Source organism: Ictalurus punctatus, chromosome 15 (assembly GCF_001660625.3).
Source record: "Ictalurus punctatus breed USDA103 chromosome 15, Coco_2.0, whole genome shotgun sequence".
In the NCBI taxonomy this organism is placed as follows: Eukaryota; Metazoa; Chordata; class Actinopteri; order Siluriformes; family Ictaluridae; genus Ictalurus; species Ictalurus punctatus.
Window position 1 is genome coordinate 26,672,727 of NC_030430.2, and position 7,500 is coordinate 26,680,226.

At 39.5% G+C, this 7,500-nt stretch overlaps 1 protein-coding gene across 1 annotated transcript in view; it reads right to left on the reverse strand.

Moving 5' to 3' along the window:
• LOC108276361 (SAM pointed domain-containing Ets transcription factor) overlaps nt 1-3,013 on the reverse strand; it is an 8,070-nt gene extending 5,057 nt beyond the window's left edge. Inside the window, exon 1 of the mRNA XM_047160416.2 lies at nt 2,912-3,013. The gene's annotated coding sequence lies outside the window, so the exon portion shown is untranslated. The remainder of the gene's footprint in view (nt 1-2,911) is intronic.
• Between the last annotated feature and the right edge of the window lie 4,487 nt (nt 3,014-7,500).

Below are 7,500 nucleotides of genomic sequence, written 5' to 3' on the forward strand. Positions count from 1 at the left end.
TTGCGATCATGTACAAGAACCCGTGTCTATTTAAGAACTAGATTAATGTGGAACAGAAGCGTAAAATGGAATAATCTCACTGAGATCTGAACATCTGAGCGTTTTACAGGATTTTAGCACCACGTTCATATCCACGGTATTTTAATAAAAGAGTAAATCTCTTGGAGGAAGATGAGTGGAAATGCTGGTGCGAAAGGGAAAGAGGAGAATGCAAGTGTTTGTGTGAACACAGTATTATACTGCACCGTTGCTCCTGGTCTGACTTCCTACAACGTTTTGTTTAAACAGCTGATGAAGGTCCAGAACATTTCTCTGGAACCTTTGAGCACTGTTCTAAATTCAAACGACTGATCCAGTGCAGTTTCCACTATTTGACCATCTTCATGTGATAATGGAAGGAGGCGCTCTACTGCATGTCTTTCTGCTATAAATGACAGTTCTGTGACGTCGTTATTTGGTGATTAAGGGTGCACAAACTTTTGCACTTGATGATATACAGTCGAGGCCATACGGTTACATGCTTACGGGCAGAACCGTTTGGCTGTAATGATCAGCGCTGTGTATAGAGGGAAAAGGCTGTTGATGGGGAATTTCACTGGAGACGGACTGGACCACTGGAGCATGTGCTTCAGAGATACTGAAGCAACACCTTAAGACTTCAGGAAGGATGTTAAAACCTGGTCGTAACGGGGTCTTTGTGGACTGAAGTGAAAAAGCTGATCTGAGCAGAAAAAGTGTCTGAGTGAAGAGGCTCACAAACCTGACTGAGCTACAGAGGTTCCTTCAGGAGCAACTGGAGAACATTCCGGCAAACCAGTGTGAGAAGCTTGTGGAAGGCTACAACAAGAACTGACTCAAGGTCAAGCGATTAAAAGCCAATGACACCAAACACTATGAACTTTGGACCCACTGAAAACCTGATATAGTGAGTAAAATCTGACACAAATAAGAGAAATGAGATTTTATTTATTTATTTATTTAGAAATGAATTCTTATAGAAATACAGTAGATGTTACAACTGATGTCACAGGAAATGTGCCTTTAGCCTAGGGGTGTATAAACTTTTGTCCTCAGCTGTATGAATGTTGTTTTTTGACTTTTTGCACTTCACTGATGACATTTCTGTCAGAAAACACAAAGCTGCCCTCCTGCTGGATTTATTATTGCTTTAATGTTGGTTTTGTTGTGTTATATTTGGTCGCGTGCCATCTTTAAACCTGCGCTTCGGAAAATCTCATCTTAAAGCCGTTCAGACTCCGGGACTGACAAAACACTGCACGCAGGCACATGGGCTCATTTACAGAGGATTAAACCACGCTACTTAAAAAAGATTGGGGGGGGGGGGGGGGGGGGGTCTTCTACTTTAAAAAATCTCTTTAATTTATTAGAAACAAAATGTAGATCTAATACGTAAAGTCAGAGATGTTGATGTGTAATCACAAAATCTGTTCCTCTTCCAGTTTATACTCATTTCACATCTTAAATAATCACACGTCTTTAGTAAAGAATTAGTCTCTAAGAATAATAAATAACAGAAATAATATAAATAACTCACACGGACCAAAATACCAGCAGAATCTTTTTTACACGCTCGGCAAGTCGCTCGGTTCTGCTGTAAATCTAATCTAGAATTAGACGTCTGGTTAAGTCTGAGTGCAGTGCAGTTTCAAATGTTTTTACACAACATGCAGAATTTTAATTTAATTTTTTTTTTTTTTTGGGGGGGGGGGGGGGGGGGGATATGTTTTTCATTTTTGTTTGTATGGGAGAACCCTTAATGGTTCTATGTGGAACTCTAGAACAGTTCCACTTTCAGAGAAGGTGCAGTGTGGACCTCACGGGGAAGTTACGAACCCTGAACTAGAACCTCTGAGGAATCCATTTTTTGCTTTTTTTTCCTGTTAAATTTATCGCACTGCTGCTGACTTTGTAAGATCCGCCCACTTTAAGACTTTAAGCTCCGCCCAGCCCGTAGCGCCTTCGTGTCATACGTGTCTGAAAAGCTCGTGTGGTGTCTCTATGGCATTATGATGTGAACACTTGGACCTTGTAGTGTTACTGCTTCATCCAACGACGAGATTTCTGCACACTTATTAAATATAATAAAGAATTTCACCTTCAAGAGACAAAACATTTACTGAGAAACTGTTTATAAACACGTTCCCTGTTCCCCTGCCGTGTCACGTTACATAAATAACTTCATTAGGGAATCTGTTCCCACGGAAAAGAGAGTAAAAGTTTCTTTTCTTTTTAAAATGCAGGTCTGTTAACGCTCGTGAATGTAAACACTCGTCTTACTTTTTGTTTTCTTTTTAATCCTGGACACTTTCTCAGTGTTTGCTGTCGGATGGAGAAGCTTTGAGACGCTTTTATAAATCTGACACACAGAGTAAATCATCAGAGACGTTTTGAGGTAAACTCGGAGAGGAAAAGAAAAGAGTTTCAGGATTTGAAAGGCGAGACTGTTTAACCAGGAAGTGAGGAGATGTTAATGTGCATGGGAAACTGGAGGCTGTGTGTGTGTGTGTGTGTGTGTATGTGTGTGTGTGTGTGTGTGTGTGTGTGTGTGTTCAGGTGAAGTGCTCCTCAAATGATCTTTCACACTTATTACACTGTAAATCACTAAAACATCACTGAGGCTCCGTCACCTTTTTTTTTTCTTTTTTTTTTCTTCACCCAAAGCAAAGCCCCGGAGCGAGTGCAGGTGATCTGAGGTGTTCAGGGTTGTTTTATCTCCACCTAATGAGGAACTACAGCTATTTTTTCTGTCCGTTTTCTGTGTGTGTGTGTGTGTGTGTGTGTGTGTGTGTGTGTGTGTGTGTGTGTGTGAGATGTTTTTTTCATTTTTCCTTCTGATGTTCTTATCTCTGTTCAGTTCTGCTGCCTCAGCAGATTAGCATCTGGCACTTACTGGAGTGTGTCTCGTGCTGGAGGAAGTGTGGAGGTTTTATTCCCTCTGGACGACGTTGAGGACGAGGCGCTGAGGGACTCTGAACAAACACAAAGCGAGGAACCTGAGAAAGAAACTTGATCCTTTTATAGAGAAACTGTGACACCTGCGCTGTGATAAACAACCAGGTGATCAAATCTACATTATCATAACACCGACTACATTTCAACACACAAATGTAACAAAAAAAAAGATCAATAAACCAGAATCGCCAGAGAATAACAACAAAAACCACAAGTTTTTATTATACGTTAGAAGTATACAGAATTTATAATAAATATATACTGAATAAAATTTTTATGGAAAACTAAACCCATCCGTCTAATGCTGGAGAGGTGTTTATTATTTATTTATTTATTTATTTATTTATTTATTTTATAAGTAAGATTTATTTATAAAAGAACCCACACTGACCAAGCCGCTGCACATCAGATGAAACGGAACAAACAGTAAAATAGCGTAGCACATATCAAATACAACAAGAACATTACTACATAATAAACAAATAAAAACACAAAGCGAAATGAACTGCTATAAAAAAACACTATTATTATTATTATTATTATTATTATTATTATTACTATTATCAGAACACACTTATGAAATGCTTTTAGCTTTTTCATTTCTTTCTCCCTACACGTCCATCAATTTATATAAAAAATGTATTAAATAAAAACAAAGAAGGAGATTTTTTCTCTCATCTTAATAAGTTATAATAAATGAATGAAAACCCCACCCGGCCGCACCGTTTGATTTAGCGTGGGGGAATCAGAACCTCGGTCCGTTTCGGAGGAAGCGTTTAAGCTTCTGAGTAGAAGCGTGTATCGGAGCGCTTCACTTTCACGCGTTCTGAAACTTTAACTAGAACTTCTGAGGAAAGTTTCTCTCTTTTTAAATGTATTTCACATGTTAAAGTCTAACAGATGTTTAAGGTGAAAATGATGCAGCAGAACTTTAGAACTTTGCAGCTTTAGAACCCGAGAGAATCAGTGAAAGACTCTGACACTCACCTGAGGAGCGCTGAGACGATGATGTCAGTGAGAGTCAGCGCTGTTCTGAGGGTCTCACCTGTGTGTCCTGAGTCTTCAGCATCTGAAGGGGTGTGTGTGTGTGTGTGTGTGTGTGTGTGTGTGTGTGTCCTCCTGAGCTCTGGTGATGCTGCAGGACTTTAAATGTGAGTCACTCAGCACTCGAGAGTTTATTAAAGAGCCTCAGGGAACAAATGAGGTGCGTCAGGCTTCTCCAGTCAACAGACCTGAGGGCTGTGTGTGTGTGTGTGTGTGTGTGTGTGTGTGTGTGTGCGTGCGTGCGTGCGTGCGTGCGTGCGTGCGTGCTTGTGCGTGTGCGTGTGTGTCTCTGTACAAGTGGCATATAAGTTCTTTGCTCTTATGTATTTAATTTTTATGATTTGTATTTTTTTTCTTTACTGACAAAAAAGAATTATTTTAAACCGCGTTATAATTACCACTGAATTACATTTGAAATTATATTTGAACTGTTCACTTATTTATGCATTCTCTTCATTTTTGTTTACAATAAATTACTTATAATTTTCACATTAATATTTGACCTTTAAATCTGCTCAGTGATGCCACTTTTTTGGCCAACGCTGTTACCGTAGCAACGCTGAGTTCTCAGATCAGAAGGTGTTGATTAATTCTCTCTAACAGCAGCTCTGACAGCAGCACAGCTTCACATCACAGAGTTATATTAACACGCTCGCTCTAATACGTTATCGTTTCCATAGTAACAGCTCGTTCACAGGGACGTGTACAGCGAACGATCCACATAAAAAGTTTTTGAAATGGAAGGAGTCTCCAGTTTCAGAGGAATAGGGAGAGAGAATACAGAGAGAGAGTAAAGAGAGAATAGAGAGAGAGAGTAGAGAGAGAGAATAAAGAGAGAATACATAGAGAGAATAGAGAGAGAGAATAGAGAGAGAGTAGAGAGAGAGAATAGAGAGAATAGAGAGAGAGAGAATAAAGAGAATAGAGAGAGAGAATAAAGAGAATACATAGAGAGAATAGAGAGAGAATAGAGAGAGAGAATAAAGAGAATAGAGAGAGAGAGAATAGAGAGAGAATAAAGAGAGAATAGAGAGCGAGAATAGAGAGAGGGAATAAAGAGAGAATAGAGAGCGAGAATAGAGAGAGTGAATATAGAGAGAGAATAGAGAGAGGGAATAGAGGGGGGATAGAGAGAGGGAATAAAGAGGGAGAACAGAGAGAGAGAATAAAGAGAGGGAATAGAGAGAGAATAAAGAGAGAATAGAGAGAGGGAATAGAGAGAGGGAGAATAAAGAGAATAGAGAGAGAGAATAGAGAGAGAGAATAAAGAGAGAATAGAGAGCGAGAATAGAGAGAGAATAGAGAGCGAGAATAGAGAGAGGGAATAAAGAGAGAATAGAGAGAGGGAATAGAGAGAGGGAATATATAGAGAGAATATAGAGAGAGAATAGAGAGAGAGAATAGAGAGAGAGAGAATAAAGAGAATAGAGAGAGAGAATAGAGAGAGAGAATAAAGAGAGAATAGAGAGCGAGAATAGAGAGAGAATAAAGAGAGAATAGAGAGAGAGAATAGAGAGAGAATAGAGAGAGGGAATAGAGAGAGGGAATAGAGAGAGAGAATAGAGAGGGAATAGAGAGAGGGAATAGAGAGAGGGATGGTGAGGGAACGAGTGTTTATGGCTGCTATAACGTAAGTGAGAACAGGAAGTCACAGGTTTCATGAAAATTAAATGTGAAACGATAAAAGAAAACTTTATGTATAATTTAGAGGCCCACATCAACATTACTACCTTGTAAAGTTCTTCAGTCGTGTCCCTGGAGGAACCCGTACAGACTGTAGAACCCTACAACAGAGTGCTTTCTATCAGAAACGCTTCCAAGCAGCACCTTTTTTTAAAGAAAGCTACAAACTATTTGCTATCCGAGGAACGCTTTGAGTAAATTGGCGTACATCTCCTCACTCACATCTCGCAGCTCTGTGTGAAGATAAAGTCACAGATCATCTCCCGGACTGAACGACGTGAATCGGCCAGCTTATCAGCGTCGAGCTGGACTCAAGACCATCTCCAGCGTCAGCAGCGCCTCGTCATCAGTAGATTTGGGTTTTGCAGGATGACATGAATTACCACGTGGCCTCAAGCAGCTGAAGTTGAGATCTATCAGCTGTCACACCTCGCTCATGCTCCTGTCTAGTGATTTACGCTGTAGTTTACAGCAGGTGGACTCGACAGCGTACAGTCTTCCAGTGTACAGTCTAGCAGCTCCTTACACAGTGCCTTGTTTACTGAAGAGATAATATCATGACCCCTTTCCAGGTTTCAGCAAAATTTCACAAAAACTAAACCAAAATATTCATCCTTGTTAAAGGGAGACACATTTTCCTACTTTTTCTACCCCTTTGCATCTGATTTTTATCCACTCCATACTCCCTCTCTCCGTCTCCCAGTCTACCATATACTGTATCTTACAACAGAAATACCTCTGTACGTCATACACACACTTGTATATCTGCATTTAGAAATTCATCTGAGATAATCCTTTATTATTATTTGCTAATTTGTTTATGTGCTATAAAACAAGATCTTGGTGATTGGGAAGTATTTTTAGCCCAACTTGGCAACCCAGAGAGCATGGGGCAGTGTGGTTCCGACCTCTGTGGGCCTCTATGACCTGTTGTTGCAGTTCCTATGTTTGACCACTAGGTGCAATAATCAACAGAACTTTGGCTTTTCTCTGTCAGGTAGTGACATCACTGGTCATTCAAAAGAAGTCATTTCAGGTATTTCAAAGGAATTTAAAATATATGAGCTGTAAATGAGAACTTAATGAAGATTAATATTTGTTGAACAGCTGATATCCAGTATAAACAGCATGGCAGACATTACAACGCTCACCGGCAAGACATGACTCTCCGTCACTCTGCACTAGTAATTATACAGCAGAGCGTGTCCAGACTCAGAGAAAATACAAATAAAGTTTTTTAAATAAAGTCAGTAGTGAAAGTGTAAACTGCTCCACAGCCTCCACATGACTGCAGATCAGAAATATTTAAATAGTGGACACAAATCATCACAGCCAATATGCTGAGACACACACACACACACACACACACACACACACACACACACACTGTTTACCACTTCATACATTTGCATGTACTAATAACAGTATGTGTAATACACGAGGAAACACAGCAGTGAATTTCCTTAAAACCAGTTTTCTGCTCCTTCAGGGGAAGTTTTGAATTGAAACCTCAAGAAAATTGCTTAATTTGCACAAAAGAAAAAAATCCCCAACATTTCCCCCCCTTTTCCGTGTCAGTCAGATGCTAATCTTGTTTACCGTCAGTGTAAATGTGATCCAGAACTAGCAACGGTCCAAACTGTGTAAAAGATGTTTGTGTGAAATACAACGGAACGGTCCTATAAAAATGTCAGATTATTATCATGCATGATTATTATCTTATACACACTTATACATACATATACATTTATATACATACTTATACATATACATACTTATACATATACATACTTATACATA